The sequence below is a fragment of the Rhodamnia argentea genome, chromosome 2 (assembly GCF_020921035.1).
Source record: "Rhodamnia argentea isolate NSW1041297 chromosome 2, ASM2092103v1, whole genome shotgun sequence".
Classification (NCBI taxonomy): Eukaryota; Viridiplantae; Streptophyta; class Magnoliopsida; order Myrtales; family Myrtaceae; genus Rhodamnia; species Rhodamnia argentea.
Window position 1 is genome coordinate 20,035,282 of NC_063151.1, and position 21,011 is coordinate 20,056,292.

Here is a 21,011-nt window from a genome sequence, read left to right on the forward strand (position 1 = left end):
CCTCAATAAAGTGAATCGTGCAATACAATATGACTAAAATAGTTATCAAATATGTCACCATATCAGGTGTCAACACGACATGATATATGAATATCCCGACTAATATTCGTTCACTAGTGTAGCTCGCAAAACATATTGATACATGAAGACTTGTGTTAACACGTTTAAGATGTTTCTAGACAATTTGAGTCATTGCACCTCACGTGACTCTAAAGCATACCATTAAATTAGTTTTTCCTCGTGATAATAACTTTTGCATCCGTAAATATGTTCTTGTTTTACCATTTATTCTCTTTGATACGGTGGTATCTTGATAAACTTCTCAAGATAAAAAGGTCTTTAAATATAAGTATCGTACACGTTAAAACAACGTCTAATTCTATCGCATCATAAAAAATGACGGATTATCTCATTTAACCTAACATGCCTATCTAAACGTGTTCAGCGGGTCAACCTGCGTGACGCCTATGCCAAGCTCAAACTTATATATATGTGCATCTTGTCCAAACGGGTAAATCGATTAGGCGAGAGAGCCAGTTATATTCGAGTCTTTTGAGAAAGGTGCTACCTAAATGACGAATCTTTTGGCCTCCTCGTGTCAAAAAGTAGTTGAAGAAAGGGACAGCGGGGCAATTAGAAAAAGACCCCCATTTCTCACACTTTTTAAGGTTGTCTCTCGAGGGGAATGGGAAAAGCGCGACCAAAACAAGAAAAAGGAAAGTCCGACGTTTGGTGACAGAACTATGACGTTGTCCATTTTGAGGTTACTGACAGAGCAAGCTCCCGAATCAGCACCTTATACCAGGATTCTTCGTTCGATGTGACCGGATAAATGCCAAGTTGCATTAGATAAGTGGGGAGAGATCGATTGGTGGATAGGACTGTTGATGACCAGCCAAAAAGATTGTCCCAAAGTTGCAATTTTTTCTTTTTTTGGCTAAATTTGCTTTCTAGTTGAGAGAATAATTAATTCAGAAACGTACCCACATTATTAAGTCCACTTCGATGACCGGACATCGATTACTGTTCCATCACAAGCAGTGTTACTATGTAATCGATGTGTATTACGGGGTGGGTCGTTATGTAATCATGCTTCTAACGATACTTTGACTGTAGTTAATCTATCCTCTAAATGCATATCACATAATCCTAATTAGGGTCAAGTCCCCATGAACATTTTATCTATATTCTTAAGGCCAAAATAGATATATATATTCATAGAAAGGCCCATAATACACATTGATTATATTATTTAAATATAAGAATTGCAGTGGAGGATGAAACTATAGTTAGATTTTCCCACTTTAGGATAGTACTCGATCCAAGCATATTATACTTTAGTCGGCCAATTCCGTCGGGCGCAATTAATATCGATGAGGAGGGTCAATTTCTTGTTCTGATTTTGTTCCTCTCTTTCCTTTTTTATAACCATTCTAAGTTCAATATGCAATTGTGTTATAGATGGCATGGCCACATAGACGACAAATTAGATTATCTAGGTTCAAGTTGGTACTACCACGAAAGACAAAATCACATGGGTCCATGACTCATCCAACAGATTCAATGCAGGAATCCATTGGTTCCTCGGAGACACCGAAAGAGCACATCTCGGTGCACCCACGTGTCGGTCAACACGTCAATCATGGGAAAGATTGCCCTTGATTTTCAGATTTTTGAGGTTTCCATTTAAGGTAACGAGCTCAGCTTCACGCACGTTAGCCCTCATTTTGGTAGGAAACCACAAAACGAGGTCTTGTCCCTCCCTTCAGCCAATCTTTGGCGCACTAAACCAGGCGTGATGTCCTTCTCAAACCCTAATTTCTTCATTTAACGAGCAATTTTTTAGACCAAAAAAAAAAAAAAGAAGTAGGTTGGTTAACTAGAGAAAGGCTCGTTTTGAATGCGGAAAATTACTCGACTCTAGCGCTCCGTCGACGGATGATAATGTCGTGAGTTAGGTCATGTCGGTTGTCTTATCCCACTCTGTGAACGCCGATGAGCATGATGGTTTAGCTAACGTGACACAAAATATTCGGAGGAGCACTGCAATTTATTTTAAATTATCTAGCCTGCATCTTATGCCTCATTTCCCACTTGGCTCTGAATCGGTTCGCCGCCTCCCTTGTCAGAAAATGGTTTGGTCTGACGGGAAAGGATATGTTTTTTTTAAGTATTCAAGCTGTCACTACAGAAAATATTTCGTAAGATGGCGTCGGAAAGACAAGTGACAGATGACCCTTCACAATTGTCCACTGTTAGTGCCATCGAGTGTGTGGCTCCATATTATGGAACGAGTCATGAATATATTGACAACAAGGTCCACCTTGATTTTTTTTTTTCAAGCGCCCCCTCGTGATTTAGGCCATATAATTCTCTCCTATCCTTTGTCTTCAACATTGTTAGATGTATTTAGATCATTATCCAGAATATTATGGATATTTAGAATATCATAAATAATCTGTATATATATATATATATATATATATATATATATATATATATCTAACAAACATAATCTAAAGAGGCTCATTCAATTGACATGTCCAGTTCCCTGATAAGCAATTGGATTGTTGAACTTCCATCCGCCTCAGCGCATGTACAAGGAAAAAGTGTCGAAATATGTTATGTCTTACTAAATATGACTGTGATACAATGACATATATAGTGTAGTTGTCGGTCCGATTAGAATTGCAAGCAAACGGCTTTGCTCAATCAAGCTTACTAATTGAAGTGAGAGATCCATCATTTGTTCTAAGCAATTGCAAGACGTGCCATTAAGCTGCAAATAGTGTGCTATACTATCTTCTAGATTTGGCTTTGGCATGTGTTCATCAAAGGATGACAGAAAAAACTTGTTCTTCTTCTTTATTTCCGCATCGATTGACCTATCGGCATTCGTTGTAAACACGTCGCCAAGCAAGAACTTTTTACGAACTTCTCCTTTCTATTATGTATTAACACCCCTAAAAAGGTCCTCAATGACATCAACCATGTTGCTCCACTCGCTCTGTTAGTTATGTACCAACTCTCTCCTTGCGCTAGTGTAGCTAATGAAGTCATGTTCGTATGGATAGAACTCATGTATTTTGGTCAGATATGCAAGAGACACAAACCTAGGACTCTGCTAAAGATGACTTTGGAAATGGTGGTTTATATACTTTTTTTCTCCTGCTTCCTCGAGAAAGATGCCAAGCTAGGGTTAACTAGTGCTCTATACGAATTATCTGTTTTGGACCCCTTGCAAACATGGGAGAAAGAAAAAACCTTTTTTTTAATAAGGGCATCAAACTCTTTCTATTTGGAAAAGATTGAAGGGTCGGCTCAATAAGTGGCACGCACCTGCACCTTCGAGGATAGAATACGTGTTGATAAGACTCAATGGAGGAGTGATTGGTTGACCAAAGAAGCTGTGTAAGTTGTATTTTGTGGCAGGACTTACTCATATCACTTCCATGTTATGCTAATAGGGACAACAACACCACAAATACATAACTTTTCGTAGGGCGCAAATTATTATGATTTTTGTTTCGACTACTTGAGTATCATAATTTATGTACATCGTTTAATTAAGTGCCATAACTTTTTTTTTCCAACCACTTAAGTGACATGTAATATTTCAATCAATTGCTTGAATAACATAACTTTTTTCTTAAAATGTTCATCACAAGTGTCATGGCACGTCGGATTTCCAACACCTAGGTAAACGTTTTTTTAAATTTATGGTACTCAAATGAACATTTGAAAGTTATAACACTTAAGTAAACATTCTTTTAGAAGTTATTACACTAAAAGTGATCGAAGAAAAAATTATGCCACTCAAGAAAGCGTTGTACAAAAGTTACGCCAATTGTCAATTCTTATTGTGCTGGAATATAAGAAAGGGTTGATGAGTACTGCATGTTGTAAACCGTCATTGCTTTCACCAAAAGGAAAGGTATAGGGCAAAGATATATATATACACACACACATAAACACTCTCGATATGCAGGGTCTCCTACCGCAATATGTGAGTTCAATATGGTGGACTCGGATCCATTGCTTTTTTTTTATGACATAAACGACCTTGGCACCCGTATTATCCGGGTTTTTTTTTCAAACCATAATCGACCTCAAAAACTATACGATAAGTCATCTCATCTCCTTTCCCTCCCCCTTTTCGTATAATTCCTTTTTCCAGTGCAGATCACTACCCTTCTTCATCTCATAGCATTGACCCATTGGGAGGGCGTAGCAGAAATAAATACCTTCACCCGGAGAAATTGCTAAAAAAGAGCCAAAGTTCAAGCTTAATTGTTAGAAATATATCTCGAATTTGAGCTTGAAGCAAAATTTTGATTTGAGAGGAAAGAATTATTATTTGTGGATGTCAATTATTTGCCATGGAATCCAGATATTCATTTTTGGTGTTAGAGATTCTGTTGGATAAGGAATTTAAACAAAACAAGGAAAGGAAATATTTGGTAGAGAAAGAATTAAAGAAAAGAGATAAGAAAGTCCAAATCTTGGACTCCATTGACCGAATCCCTTTGGGATTTTGTTCCTTTCTCTAATATGTGTGGTTTTGATTTTGCTTATACATCAATTGACATTGTGGTTAAAAGCCTCTAGAAGGCCAAAGGACCAATTTTCTCTTAAGAGTGTCGTGTGGTCAATTTATGAACGACGTATCATAGGCGCTAAGTGCTTGAAAATGGGTCTTCGTGCAGAGAAGATGTCATCGCAAATTACATCTAAGAAGATTTTGTGTTCAAGTTGAGAAATTCTTGTGATAAGAATTTGTGTATAATTCTTTTACAAGATTAAGAGATTATTTCGTGAGGAATTGGGGCTAAACACTGTATGTGTTCTTGAATATTATTGGGGTTGAAAAATACTAAGAGTGCTTGAGTGACTCGAGCGCGGTTTGTAATCTCATTGGATCGGTTGTTCTATAGTGGAATTCGTTGTTACTCTCCCCGTGGACATAGGTCTCTACGACCGAACCACATATATCCGGTATTCGATTTATTTTCTTGTTACGTATTTTATTATTTGATCGCTTGTTCCGTGTAACAATTGGTATCAGAGCCAGGCTTGCTTGAAGTTGAAGCGAATCCATCGCGACGGAAGAAGTTAAAGTAAAAATCAACATATTTGAGGGGAAGGACTTTGGTTTCTAGAAGATGCAAATTGAGAATTATCAATATCGGATGACATTACATTTGCTCTTGTCTAGGGAGAAGCCGGATGCGATGAAGCAAAGCGATTGGGAATTGCTGGATAGATAAGCGATGGGTGTTGTTCGGCTAACATTTGCTTGTAACATCGCATTTAATTTCATGAAAGAGAAGACCACTATGGGCCCGATGAAAGCTCTATCGGATATGTACAAGAAGCCGTCGGCGATCAACAAAGTCTATTTGATGCAACGTTTGTTTAATTTAAAGATGAACAAAGGTGCGTCAATTGCTAATCATATCAATGAATTCAATGTGATCATTAGTCAATTGAGTTCAGTTGATATTGGCTTTAAAGACAAGGTATGTACTTTGATCCTATTATCTTCTTTGCCGGATAGTTGGAATACTATCGTTATCGTTATTAGTAATTCTTTTAGATCAACAAGTTTGACATTTGATGAGATTCAAGATTTGATTCTGAGTAAAGACATCCATAGAAGAGAATCTGACAAATATATATCTACTTCTTTAGTAGATGAAAATAGAGGAAGAGTTAGTACTCGTGTTAGCAGTAGTAGTACAAACTCAAATAGATGCAATTAGTCTAGAATTGGTGATGCTATATGTTAGAATTGTGGTGCTGTCTATTAGAATTGTGGCAAGAAGGGCTACATTAGAAGGGATTGCCTTGAGCTAAAGAATGGGAAGGGTAAGGGAACTAAAGTTGACTCTGCGGATAATATTGCAGCTATAGCTAATAATAATTTGAATAATGCTGATTTTGTCTTGTCTTGTCTGTCCTTGAGGATTCGTCATTTGATAGATGGATTTTGAATTTTGGTTGTTCTTTTCATGTTACACCAAACGGGAGCTTGTTTACTGCTTATTATGCATGAATAGTAGTAAAGTGTAGTTGGCGAACAACATTGAATGCAATGTTGTAGATATTGGCAATGTTAGAATCAGAATGCGTGAAGGTATTATGAGGACATTGACAAGAGTGAGGTATGTTCCAAAGTTGAAGAAAAATCCGATTTCCTTGAGTGCCCTGGATTCAGCTGGGTGTCGGTATTTTTCAAAATGCGGAGTTCTAAAAATTATTCGAGGTGTCTTGGTGATAATGAAAGGAATCAAGCACAATAGCCTATATGAGCTTCAAGATGAGACAGTGACGAAATTCGCTGCGGAAACATCAAAGGCATCTATTCGAGAGTCTAAATTGTGGCATATGTGTTTATGGCACATTAGTTAGAGAAGCTTGAAGGTTCTAAGTGAAAGAAATTTATTGTGTAGTTATATTGCTAAAGAACTAAATGTACGCGAGCGCTGTGATTTAGATCAATAGCGAAAAGTGCAATTTAGTGCGATTGTCAAAGAAACCACGGAAGTTGCAGAATTAATTCACTTAAATGTCCATAGGTTGTCGTAGTTTTTTTCGAGAAAGAGCGCCAAATTTATGCTAACGGTTGTTGATGACTACTCGAGGAGGACTTGAGTATTTGTGCTAAGGAAAAAGTTTAATACTATTGTCAAGATCAGGCAGTTGAGAGATTTGATAAAAAAAGGAGACTGGTGAAATGATCAACCAGATGTAGACCGACAAAAGCATGCGGTTTTGCTTAGAGCTGTTAAATGAATTTTGCGTGAATGAAGGTATAGTGTGACACCGCTCTAATGCCAATAAACTACAACATATTGCAGAGTTGATGAGCAAAACATTACTAGAGATAGCTCAAAAAATACTCTCTAGTGCTGGTATGGCTAGGAGATTATTAACGAATATGATTAGTACGGCGAGCTACCTAATAAATAGATCCCCATCGACTATGTTTGGATGTCGGACTTCCGAGGAAGTGTGGTCGGGTAATGTTGCTGATTATTCTATTTTTAAAATATTTGGTTGCCTATGTTACGTTCGAGTTAGTGATGGTAAGCTCGATGGAAGGAAAAAAAAAGTGCATATTCCTAGGCTATGCACAAGGTGAACATGGTTATCGGTTGTGGTGTTCGAAATAAAATTCATCCGTTAACAGCAAAGAAGCTACATTTAACGAGTCTCTAGTACTTCCGGCTAGGAGTGATTATAGCAATGTTCATACGGATCCGGACGATGTTCGGTTGAAGGTGGAGTTGCAACGGGAAACTCATGAGGTAGCGATTATTAGCGAAGTAATTGGCATAGATAGTGCTTGTAGCTAGGTAGAGCTTATAAAGCCAATGGTTGCTGCAACTACTGATATTAACAAGGTACGTGTTTGATCTCCCGATAGATATGAGTGCAAGGAAGGTTTTGCTTTATCCGTAGTTAAGGCGGTTATGTCGGAAAGTTCCTGTGGAGCGATTAAATGTGCATGTGCGGTTAGTGTTCTGATGAGATCCACGGTTATGGCAAAGTTCAAGCGCAGCTTGGACTTGGAATATATTTTATGCGATCAAGCCCGTGGGGCTATAGGAGAGTAGTAGCGATGAAATTCGAAGTTATAGCGAAGCGAGTGTGACTTGACTCAAATATCGAGTCAAGATGGAGATTGCTAGAAATATGTCTTGAATTTGAGCCCAAAATGAAAATCTGAACCGAGAGGAAAGGATTATTATTTGTGGACGTCAATTATTTGGCATGGAATCAAAATATTCGTTTTTGGTGTAAGAAATTCTGTTAGATAAGAAATTTAAACAAAACAAGAAAAGGAAATATTTGGTAGAGAAAGAATTAAAGAAAAGAGATAAGAAAGTCCAAATCTTGGACTCCATTGACCAAATCCCTCTAGGAATTTGTTCCTTTCTCTAATACGTGTGATTTAGTTTTTGCTTATAAATCAATTGACGCCGTGGTTAAAAGACTCTAGAAGGCCAAAGCGCTCACTTTCTCTTAGAGTGCCATGTGGTCAATTTATGAATGACGTACCATAGGCACTGAGTACTTGAAAGTGGGTCTTCGTGCAGAGAAGGTTTCATCGCGAATTACATCCAAGAATATTTTGTGTTCAAGCTGAGAAATTCTAGTGGTAAAAATTTGTGTATAATTCTTTTACGAGATTTACGAGATTGAGAGATTATTTCGTAAGAAATGAGGAGTTAAAAACTGTATGCATTCTTGAATATAATTGGGATTGGGAAACACCGAGAGTGTTTGAGTGGCTCGAACGTGGTTGGTAATTTCCGTCGGATCACTTGTTCTATAGTAAAATTCGTTGCTACTCTCCCCGTGGACGTAGGTTTTTACGATCGAACCACTTACATTTGCTGTTTGATTTATTTTATTATTCTGTTTTTTATTATTTAATCGCTTGTTCCGCGCAACACAAACATATCTAGTTGGACCTACATTTACTCAAAAGCTTAAATCAATAAGTTATGGGCCAACCAAGATATATTAACTACTATACACCACATCGATTCTGCGATGTAGGATTTCTCTAACATAAATCACACAATCGTGTATTCTAACAATTTTTTCCTCACGTGTAAGCCTAGTGTTAGATCCGCTCCCCTTAATTTAGGTATCCTTCTGCATCAACTTATCTTAAGTTGAATCTCCATCAACGATCAACTTCATTCTTAGGCGAAAATTGCCCGGAAAGACTATATTGGTATATCATCAAAATATTTAGGACTAAATTGGCCAAACTTAAAAATTTAGGACTGGATTGGCAGACACAAGATTGATTTAAGACTATTTAGATAATTTTCCATGGACAAGGGTATAGCATGAATATGGGTAACCCGAACATAACACGTTTAGTTTACGTTTCAAATAACTCGACAAGAACACGACGTGCTTAGTAAAGTGGGTCATATGACATGACATGGTCAACACGAATATCAAATGTATCGATGGCAAATTGCGACACGACACGATATATTTACCTCTTTAGAAATATATAATAACCAATGTACACGATAAACACATAAAACCACATTTATACAATTTTACTTTTGTTAATATGTTTAACATGTTTCTAGATAATATAACTCGTCTCACTTTATATTAATCTGAATTGTACTATTGAATTAGCTTTTTCTCATGTTAAATGATTTTTATATCCCTAAATATATGTGTATCTTACTGTCTACCATTTTTTATATGGGCGTGATTTTTAGAAACTTCGAAAGATAAAAAGCTATATTAAATATAATATGAACAAATTAAAAATGCATCTAATTATGTCGTTTTGAAACAAATGACATGTTAACTCATCAACTTAACATATCAATATGTGTTTAAACGGGTTAAGCGGGTCAATCCACGTCCCGTTTATACCATACCGAAACCTATTTAATTATGCACCTTGCCGTGTCCCATAAAAGGGTCATGTCGAAAATTGCTAACGAGAGAATCATTTAATTTCATGCATACATTCTTTGCAAGTGACTTCAATACAGAGGAGTTTGCTCGAAGTCAATCGGACTCGCGGTGTTTCACTTATTCTAATACGTTATCCCCTCGGACAACAGATAGGGATTGTCAATTTATCTGCTAAACGGGAAGAGTCTTGTTCTTGACATAAGATTGTGGGAACGCCACCAAACAGACTTCAAAAAGCAGAAAGATTAAGCCACTACCCAGAAGATTTTAAGGTTACCACTTGACGAATTTTGAAAGCGCGACCAAACAAAGAAAACCGAAGAATCCGAAGTTTGACGAGTTGTCGTTCTCCATTATGGGTTAAGGACGTGCACTGAGATTCTATGTTCAATGGTAGAGGATAAATGTCAAGTTGATTAGATTATTGATTAGATTTTTGTCACCCTGATATAATGCCGCTAAGTATTCAATACACATAAGTTCGTTTAAAATTTCGTCAAGTATCATCCTTGATATGAAGAGAGAAACTAGTAAGAAGCACCACAAGAGAATAGAATTAAACAAATGAGTCGACGCAGGACACAGATCGATGGATTATAACGGACATATATCGACCGGGTTAGTTTTCCATCCAAGAGTTTACGAGGAAAAAAAAAACCTATAGCACCCCATGTAACGTGCTTAGTTATTTAGCCATTTGAGTTATATTTCCCTCTATCCCTAGTTGAAGATTAAACCCGAAGGGTCGCAAATTCACAAATATTGGACATTACTATTAAAATTATGTCTCGAATTTTTTTTTTTAAATCATACACGAAATTGATGCTCTTTGGATGAGAAACAGTGACGATATCGTAAATACGAAAACTCTTACGGAGGATACACTTCTTTGCCGTTGAGAAGAAGTGTGGGGACCACGTTTGACCATTAATCAAGATTTGGGGATATATATCTTCAACAAAAAAGAGACTTCGGTGGGTCCCAGTCCAAAGCAAACCTTCGTCAGGTAGGAAAGTAACAAATAAAAGGAAAAGGAGGGTTTCTTGTTTTCTTTATGAGCACACAAACAGAGACTCCACCGTGCCGCACAAAAATTGAATAGAAGTCGCGAACAGGGGAGGCGCTCAGAAGGACGACTCGCGAAGACGAAAAGAAAGATGAACGAAAGGTGACGTTCTCTTGATCGCGCGAGGAGCCTTGAGCGTAGTAGATTTGTGCGTGAGTTTTATTATATCCAATTAAGTTATTTATTTGTGAACACTTAGGGTTTGGGTATAATTTAGGTGCAAGAAATACGAGCATATTGAGCGATTGTAATTCCGATTCTCCGATTATAGTGGATTGTTCTTCTTGGCTCTCCCGTGAATGTAAGTACCGATATTCGGATTGAATCACGTAATCTCTGGTGTCCTTTATCATTCCTCGTTATTTTTTCTGTGCTTTTGCATTGACTTATTTGTAAGATCCTGATTAGTTTCCGCGCGTTAGTATTTCAACAATTGCTATCAGAGCCAGGTTGAGGTTCGGATATTCTAGATTGTGATTTGAGGCTTTTACTTGTCTGCTTATTATCTGGATATCCTGTGATTGCAATTATGTCTGGAGTGAAAGCTGAAATTGAGAAGTTTAATGGGAGGAACAACTTTGGGTTGTGGAGCCTCAAGATGGAGGAGTTATTGACAACTCAAGGTTTAGCAGAAGCATTGGAGGGCAAGGCTGAGTTGCCCGAAACGATGACAGATGCTGAAAAGGATGTAGTAATAAGGAAAGCTAGAAGTTTAATCTTGTTGAATCTATCGGATGAAGTGTTAATAGAGGTAGGCGAATAGAAGGATACCGCAGCATTGTGGGCAAAACTTCGGGCACTCTATGTAATGAAGGGTTTGAACAATCGCATATATATGTTGAAGAGGATGTTCCGGTTCGGATATACTGAAGGTACATCTATCGGAACCCATCTAGATGAATTTAATAAACTCGTGATGGATTTGAAGAATGTCGGTAAGACACTTGATGATGAAAAGCGGGGCATGATGTTGTTGGCTTTCCTACCAGAGTCATGGGAGCACTTTGCTGATTCAGCATTGCGGGGCGTACTATGATTACCTCGAAAGAGGTAAAGTCCGCCTTGTTTTCTAAAGAGTGGCAGAGAAAGTTACGAGATGACAGCCTAGCGTAAGATGTAGCGCAAGGATTAGTGATTCGGGGTAGAGAGCAACGGTGAGGGTCCAATAGTAGTAGAGGTAAAAGCAGGTCTAAATCACGCCATAGAAAGTCCAAGGGACGCGTGAAGTGCTTTAAGTGTCACGAAGATGGGCACTTAAGGAGAGATTGTCTTAAGTTGAGAAACATAGCCGATAAGCAGAAAGCCGCAAGTAGTGTGGCGAACGTTCTTGAGGAGAGCACTAGTGATGCAGAGGCTGTCTTGTGTGTGACTACGGGTTCGTCAGAAAACGAATGGGTGCTAGATTCGGGGTGTTCTTATCATATGATCGTCGCGACCCTCCATCGGACGATCGAGGGCTAATGGGTCTCCCTTCCGGCCCGATTGCGTGTGGACCTTCGAACGCGGGCCTCTCCCAAGGCCTATTACCCAAATCGCAACGGAGGATAAAAAAACGAGTCGACCTTTCGGTGCGGTCTAGTGACATGTGCTACGTGTGCATGCCTCGGAGTCACCACCAATCGTTTCGTAGAAGGTACGATTGGAAACCCTATCGAATAGTTGGGAGATTCTATTCGATTCTGCGAGAACCAGAGAAATGGGATCGGGGACTTAGTTACGCCAACTATCAGAATTGACGCCCTTTCGGTACCTAAGTTGATTGAATTTTTCTAATCTCGGATTTCATGCGGACGAGTGGGGTACGAATCCTAAATCTAAGAGTTCATGCAAATGGGAGTGACTATCCTCGCAATCACAATCAATTAAAGTAAATGCGCAACTCAAGGAATCCATAACATGCGGATAAATCACATCAAATCAGCATGGCATTCCTAGTATAGCTCTATCAGCTTAGGGAAGGGACATTCAAAGCATAAGAGGAGGTCATGAGTGGTTTGGAAGCGATTCGCCCTTGAGGGGCAAAATCGTAATTTTGAGAAAATTTGGGGACGATTTGCCGAAAAGGGCAAAATCGTCATTTCAGAAGAGATTCGGAGTGAGAAATGTTGAAAATAGGATTGGCCACCTATACTGACCCATTTCATAATTTCCAACATTTTTTGGAAGTCACGGGAATTTTTGGAGACAAATTACCCTTAAAGGGTAAAATTGTCATTTTTGGAAAGATCGGGAGGAGAAATCTCAAAAATTAGGATTGATCAGTTGATGGTGACCATTCCTCAATTTTTGGGAATTTTTGGAATTTTTGTGAATTTTCTACAATTTTTCCTATTTTTTTTTTTCGATTTTTTAATGATTTTTTAGATTTTTTTTTTTATTAAACCGGCCGGGTCAACCCGGTCCACGGCCCAGTCAACCCGGTCTAGACTCATGCCCGGACCGGCGCCCCTCCAAAAACGACGTCACTTTGTGAAATTGGCATTCGAAAATTCAAAACTCTCGTTAAAAAAATCGACGCTCCAGATTTCGCCACGTGGTGCCTCCCTCACGGCCGGATCTTCCGACTGGAATTGACGGTCCATATCAAAAAGAGACTTAATCGCCACCGCACGATCTGATTACCAAGATCAACGGTTCAGATCGAATTAAATTATTAAATCTCAACCGTTCGATCTAAGCATTTTTTATTTTTCTGAAAATGATTTTTATTTAATACTTGAATTTCCGAAAATTTGATCCAACGATCGGAATGGTGACGCGTGGCCAAACCTGGGCCACGCGATCACAAAATATTTTTTATTTTTTGAAAAATGAAATATATTTGAAAAAATGATTTTTATTTTTCGAAAATCCGAGATCTCGACACGTGGCCTATTTTAGGCCGTCGGATCATTTTTATTCTGTTATAACGAATTTGCCGACGTGGCTACCACGTGTGCGCCACGTCGGCGCCACCCGGACGTTGACCGGTCAACGTCTCCGCTCGAGAAGATGATCGGCGCCGGCGAACCTCACTGGCGCCTCGCCGGAAATCACATTCCGGCGTCAAAATCAGCCTTAAACTTCGCGAAACGTAAACCATTCGGTTCTCTACACAATCCAAGCTAATATATCTCAGTTTTATCCCTTAAAATCCAGTTCACAGAACGTTCTCAACTGTTATACTCTGGCCAAATGTGCAGATTCCGACGAGCCCGAGAAATGACACCGAAACACCTCCGAAACTCAACGATTTTTATGCAAATCTACTCCTCGACTAATCTACATCAATAAACGCCAGATTCAAGAACGAGAGTTACCTGGAATCAATCTAAGCAAAGCTAAACAGATGCGTTTTCCAGCGACCATCACGAACGCCCATAGTCGGCACTAGTCAATATTCCGGATTACACTAGTAGCATCCATAAAAGTTGAGCGAACTTACCAATGGCCAAAAGAGTTTTAGCTTTATTCGGTGTAAGCTCGCGCGTTGGCCGTATGTCCGGGGTTCAGGGGAGTTGACGATGAGGGGGGTTTATGCAAAAACCATCATGACGGGGCCAAGAGAAGGATTCAGTGATCTACTCATATGGATCTAGACTTAAAATCGTGAAGAAAAATCGATCGAAACACCGCAGTATCGTCAACGAAGCTTGAGGAAAACTGGATCTGTGCATACCTTTCTCGGTGATCTTGAGAAGATCAAGTTGGTCGAAATGCTTCGATTGATTCCGGTAGAACCAACAGGAGTAGCGGAGATGATTGATGGTGTCTGAGTCGTCGGAAAATCGAGCTCGTTCTGCTCGATCCTTCTCCCCTTCAATGGCGAACTTCTCCTTCTCCCGAGAGTTTTCTGAATCTTCCTCTCCTCTGCACCCAATCCTCTCCCTTTCTTTGCGAGCCCTCCTCTCCTTTTGTTAACTTCCTTCTAACTGATTTCTCCTCTCCTTCTAGCTGCCGACCCCCTTCCAGAAGCTTCCTTTTGATTCCCTCTCAATCCTTGAACGGACGGCCAGCTTCCCCACCTTTACTCGCGCGTATGAACCGTGAAGAAGAAGATGAATAGTGCCGGGTTGCAGAGTCGGATCCGCCCGACTCGGCGAACCCGGTTCGCGAGAAAGGTATCCTAAATGACCTTGCAGACATCATTTCTTTGTGAAATTGGTGTCAAAAATCACTTTCCCGTCCTGGATTCCTTCCGGAAATGGTTTCTTGTGGAAAATACTCTAGGAATTGAGTGAAAATCCCAAATATTGGGTAGGATCCGAAAGTGATTTTTGTAAAATTGGAGTCCTTAGTGAAAGAATTAGCATCAATTGAGCCCGTCATTAGATTCAGAAGGTGGAAAATTATAGGATAGGGGTCATGGGGTTCCATGGGTGTCTCTTAGGAAGATTTAATTTCAGATTTGGTATTTTAGGGACTAAAGTGAAAAAATTTTCTGTGCAATTAAGTCCCTAATGCCAAAATTGAACAAATTAACGTGCAATTGGATCAGAATGTGAAGTGGAATACCAAAGAATCATGTCACAACCCTCAATAGTGAAGAAAGAAAAATAAAATGACCCCAAATGGTATTTTTATGTCTAATTTATGGGGTGCATTTGTGAAGGAACACACAAATCCGGATTGAGATTTTCAAATTTTAAGAGGTCAAAGTGAAAAGAAAATTAAAAGAAAAATATTGACTATTTTTCTGTATTTTTGTGACCTCGACTGATATTTTTTCTTGATTTTTTGGGAATTTTCCTATTTTCTGAAAAATATCAAAAAAATACGAAAAATATGAAAAATTATTTTTTGATCAAAAATGGTTCCTCGAGCTTGGCCAAGGCTACCAAAGTTGATTTTTCAATTTTCTAATTTTTTGTGAATTTTTTATGAATTTTCAAAGATAAATCGAAAAAAGATTGATTAAAAATCGAGTGTCAACAATGACGCCTCATAGGAACCGGTTTACTACTTACCAAACTGCAAATGGTGGTAGAGTTCCGTTGGGGAATAACGCATCCTGTAAGGTTGTGGGGATAGGGACAGTTCGGATTCGGATGCACGATGGTGTAGTACGCACATTGACGGACGTGAGGCATGTATTGGAGCTCAAGAAGAACCTTATCTTTTTTGGGACACTTGATGATATCGGGTGTAAGTACACCGCTGAAAGTGGAGTGCTGAAAATCTCTCGAGGTGCCATGACAATGATGAAAGGGAAGAAAGTAAGTTCTCTCTATCATTTACTAGGAGAGACCGTGATAGGAGCTATTGCGGTTTCATCGGGTGAGTCGGATTTTGATTTAACTCGTTTATGGCATATGCGTCTAGGACACATGAGTGAGGCGGGTATGACGATGCTGAGTGATAGGGGGTTGTTAAAGGGTCAGAAGACAAGTAAGTTAGACTTATGTGAGCACTGCATCTTTGGGAAGCGGCGCATAATTAAGTTTGCCACGGGTATTCATTCGACCAAGCAACCGATAGAATATATTCATTCGGATGTTTGGGGCCCGTCTCCGGTTCCTTCGAAAGGAGGTGTCCGTTATATACCGACATTTATAGACGACTATTCCAAGAAGGTATGTGTATACTTTCTAAAGCACAAATTTGATGTGTTTGATCGGTTCAAGAAATTTAAGGCATTGATTAATAAGCGATCGGATAAACATATTAAGTGCCCGAGAACCGATAACGGCATGGAGTTACGTGGTAAAGATTTTACCAAGTTCTGCGAGAGAGAAGGGATTGTGAGACACCGCACAGTGCGTGAGACACCACAACAAAATGGCATGGCAGAATGGAAGAACAGAACTTTACTTGAGCGGGCTTGAAGCATACTTTCGCATGCTGGAATAGGCAAGGAATTTTGGGCCGAAGTAGTGAACATGGCCTGTTACATGATTAATCGATCTCCATCATCTGCTATCATGTGCAAAACTCCAGAGGAAGTATGGCCGAAGAAACCCGTCGATTACTCTGGATTACGAATATTCGGATGTCTTGTGTATGCTCATACTAGTGATAGTAAGCTTGAGCCGAGGTTGAAGAAGTGCATATTTCTGGGTTATGCACATGAGGTGAAAGGTTACCGGTTATGGTGTACCGATCTCGGATCACCCGGTTTTCTAATCAGCAGAGATGTGATCTTCGACGAGACCGCAATGCTTCAACAAAGGAGTTCCGAGACACAACCAGCAGAGAAGACGGATCATGGTATCGGTAGTGAGGTGGAACTTCAGGTGGAGACTCCGGAGACCTCGGAGGTAACAGATGTTGAGGCTGCAGATGAGGTTGCAGTTCTTGAAGTCGGTGATAGTAAACAACCAGTACAGCCACAGCGTAGTATAGCCGCAAACAGATAGAGAAGACAAATTAAACCACCGGTACGTTATGCCTATACTGATTTTGCTTATGCTTTGTCTGTAGGTGACGAGGTGGAGATAGATGAGCCTTCGTTTTATTACGAGTCGTCACGGTGGCTAGGGGCTATGAGTGAAGAGATGGAATCACTCCATCGAAATCGGACATGGGAGTTAGTTAAAGTACCCAAGAGCCGGAAGATTGTCGGAAGTAAATGAGTCTATAAACGGAAAGATGGCATTCCTGGTGTTGAGGCAACAAGATATAAGGTGAGGCTTGTTGCGAAGAGGTATACCCAGCAGGAGGGCATTGACTACAATGAGGTGTTTTCTCCTGTGGTAAGGCATACTTCTATTCATGTCTTACTTGCCTTAGTTGCTGCTCAGGATCTCGAGTTGGAGCAGCTTGATGTAAAAGCGGCGTTTCTTCACGGTGAGTTGAAGGAACGGATTTACATGAGGTAGCCAGAGGGATTTGCTATTCCGGATAAGGAAGACCATGTTTGCTTGTTAAAGAAATCATTATATGGGCTGAAACAATCTCCTAGACAGTGGTACAAGTGGTTTGATGCTTTCATGGCTAGTCAAGACTATTCAAAGAGTCAGATGGATAGCTGTATTTATTTTAAGAGATTGGAGGACAGGTCTTTGATATATTTGTTGTTATATGTTGATGATATGTTGATAGCAGCAAAAAATATGTCCGATATTGATGTGCTAAAGAGGCAGTTAAGTGCTGAGTTTGAGATGAAAGATTTATGTGCTGCAAAGAAAATATTGGGTATGAAGATTTTGCATGACAGAATTGGAGGATTATTACGTCTGTCTCAAAAGAAATATATTGAGAAGATTGTAGCATGTTTTAATATGCGCTCTGCGAAGTCTGTGAGTACACCATTAGCGAAGCACTTTAAACTTTCGGTTAAGTTATCACCGCAGAGCGAGGAGGAGGAGGAGCATATGTTTTGTGTTCCTTGTTCTAGTGTCGTGGGTAGTATTATGTATATTATGGTATGCACTAGACCTGATATTTCACAAGTCGTCAGTGTAGTTAGTCGTTATATGAAGCATCCAGGTAAAACTCATTAGGAAGCTGTGAAATGGATCCTCGGATATTTGAAGGGGACAACGGACGTTGATATAGTATATCGGAGGGACAAGAATGGCAGTGAGACCATTGGTTTTGTGGATTCCGATCATGCGGGTGACTTGGATGAGTGCAAATCTTTAGCGGGATACGTATTTACGCTTGCAGGTGGTGCAATTAGTTGGAAAGCGTCCTTACGGGACCACGTAGCCCCGTCATCGATCGAGGCGGAGTACATGGCACTGACCTTTATAGTGAAAGAGGCGATATGGTTACAAAGTTTGCTCTTGGACTTTAGGTTAGAACAGAAAAGTGTTGATATACACTGTGATAACCAAGGTGCGATATATCCGGCATATAATCCAGTTTATCACGAGCGAACGAAGCATATCAATATCAAGTACCACTTCATCCGAGATGTCTTAGCGAATGGTAAGATTGTTATGAAAAAGATCGCTACAGCAGAAAACCTTGCGGACATGATAACAAAGCCTGTTCATTTGGCGAAGCTCAAGCTTTGCTTGAGCACTATTGGCATCTGTAAAGAGTGACCGCCTGTGGGGGCGTTGAAAGAGCAGCTCGGATGATGAGCATTATTGACTTGGCTTTAAACATCAAGCCAAGGTGGAAAATTGTTAAAATTATGTCTCGAGTTTTTTTTTTTTAAATCGTACACGAAATTGATGCTCTTTGGATGAGAAACGGTGACGATATCGTAAATACGAGAACTCCTACAGAGGATGCATTTCCTTGCCGTTGAGAAGAAGGGTGGGGACCACGTTTGACCATTAATCAAGATTTGGGGATATATATCTTCAATAGAAAAGAGACTTCGGTGGGTCCCAGTCCAAAGCAAACCTTCGTCAGATAGGAAAGTAACAAATAAAAGGAAAAGGAGGGTTTCTTGTTTTCTTTATGAGCACACAAATAGAGACTCCACCGTGCCGCACAAAAATTGAATAAAAGTCGCGAGCAAGGGAGGCTCTCGGAAGGACGACTCGCGAAGACGAAAAGAAAGGTGAACGAAAGGTGACATTCTCTTGATCGTGCGAGGAGCCTTGAGCGTAGTAGATTTGTGCGTGAGTTTTATTATATCCAATTAAGTTGTTTATTTGTGAACATTTAGGGTTTGGGTATAATTTATATGCGGGAAATACAAGCGTATTGAGCTATTGTAATTCCGATTCTCCGATTATAGTGGATTGTTCTTGCTGGCTCTCCCGTGGATGTAGGTACCGATATTCGGACTGAACTACGTAATCTCCCGTGTCCTTTATCGTTCTTCATTATTTTTTTTGTGCTTTTACATTGACTTATTTGTAAGATCCTGGTTAGTTTCCATGCATTAGTATTTCAACAATTACCAACTTGGGAAAAAGAAAAAACCACCAAAACTCTCAAACTATACCTGATGTAACATATTTACCCAAAAATAATAATTGTGGCATCAAAAACCCTAAACGTGTACATATGCGACATATTAACCCCAAAGTTTGTCATCGCCACCAAAAAGTTCAAACTTATATCCGTGTGACCTATTTAATCTAAATTACTTTTTGTGACACTAAAAACCCAAAATTTGCAAGCATGTGACACATTCACCCTAAATTTTGAGGTAAATATGTCAAAGAGATGCATCCACCCTAAATTTGTATTAGTATGACACATTTACCCCAAACTTTTTCTTGCGTCACAAAAAAAAATTTGGGGTAAATGTATCATAGTGGACATAATTTAAGGTTTTTTTTTTTTTGGTGAATGGACATAGTTTAAGGTTTTTGTTGGTTTTTTCCACAAAAAAAAAATACTAAAAATGATTGTGAGTAGTGTTCATACTTGTGACTTACCAATAAGAATTCAGTTGAAAGAAAGTCGATAGCGCAACAAGAGGGATTAACTGTTTATCGTAAAAATGCAATAGTAAACTTAGAATATATATTCTTAATAATACCGATAAGATTTTTTTTTATAATTGAGGTTTCCCACATGCAATGGACTATTCCTCGGGGTGGTGAGAGTTTTTGCTAATACCACTAGGTAAGTCCCCCAAGATATGATTGCTGGGAGTCAAATGCGGGACCTCATCGGTTTAACTGTCTAAGGCCCAGGCGTCTCACCAACTTGTCCGACGCCTCATTGGTCTGATAAGATTATGTTTTTTTTTTATGATCCAGGATCCGCCGGTCATAATCGGGCTTCGCCCTTTCCGACGGCGACTATACCCGGAGGGAAGGCGGCCTTGCAGCCCACCAACAAAGGCCCCCACTTAAGTCCGAGAAACGCGTTGGGAAAGTTTCGAACCCCCGATCGTGGCTTACGCCGGCGCCAAAGGATTTGATTCTCACCAAACACGCCATGTCCGTGGTGGGTTCCCGATAATATTATGTTTTTTTTTTTTTTTGGTAAGGACCCGATAATATTATGTTGGTGGCCAAAAAATACAAGAAGCTACGAGACGGCATCTAAAAGATTTTTAATATCATTATATCTCCTTAAATTAGAATTAAATTTCAATAAAGGAGACATATGACATCATATTTAGGAAGGGGAGAGAGAAAAGGAGATTCATAAATTATTTGCTGAGGGACAAATCATAACACATTATTGCAATGCCATTAATCGATTTTCCATCATATCCTTATCTGATTAGGCGTCAAATTCCTATGCAAATAAAGCAAATAACACGCGAATGCGGCTGCATGTTCTATTCTAATTTGATTTAGCTTCACTTGAGAGCTCAGCTATTAGTTGAGAAAAATTCTTGTTGATTTCTCTAGCTTAATCGATACAAATGAAACAACTTACAACTAATATGCAGGCATTTTGGAAATTAATGCCGCAAAAAATAAATTATTTAAAACATATTTTCCTACGATCAATTGTCTCGCTTACATAAATGAATGAACTAAAATATTTTGATCTTGCACGAAAAATATTTTGACATAATTGTTGTCAATAATGAAAATATTTTTCACTGAGTAATTATTTTAAGCACTTGTTTTTGGGAAAATATTGACCAAATCATTATTTATTTCCTAAGAAATAGTTGTTTCTTAGGAAA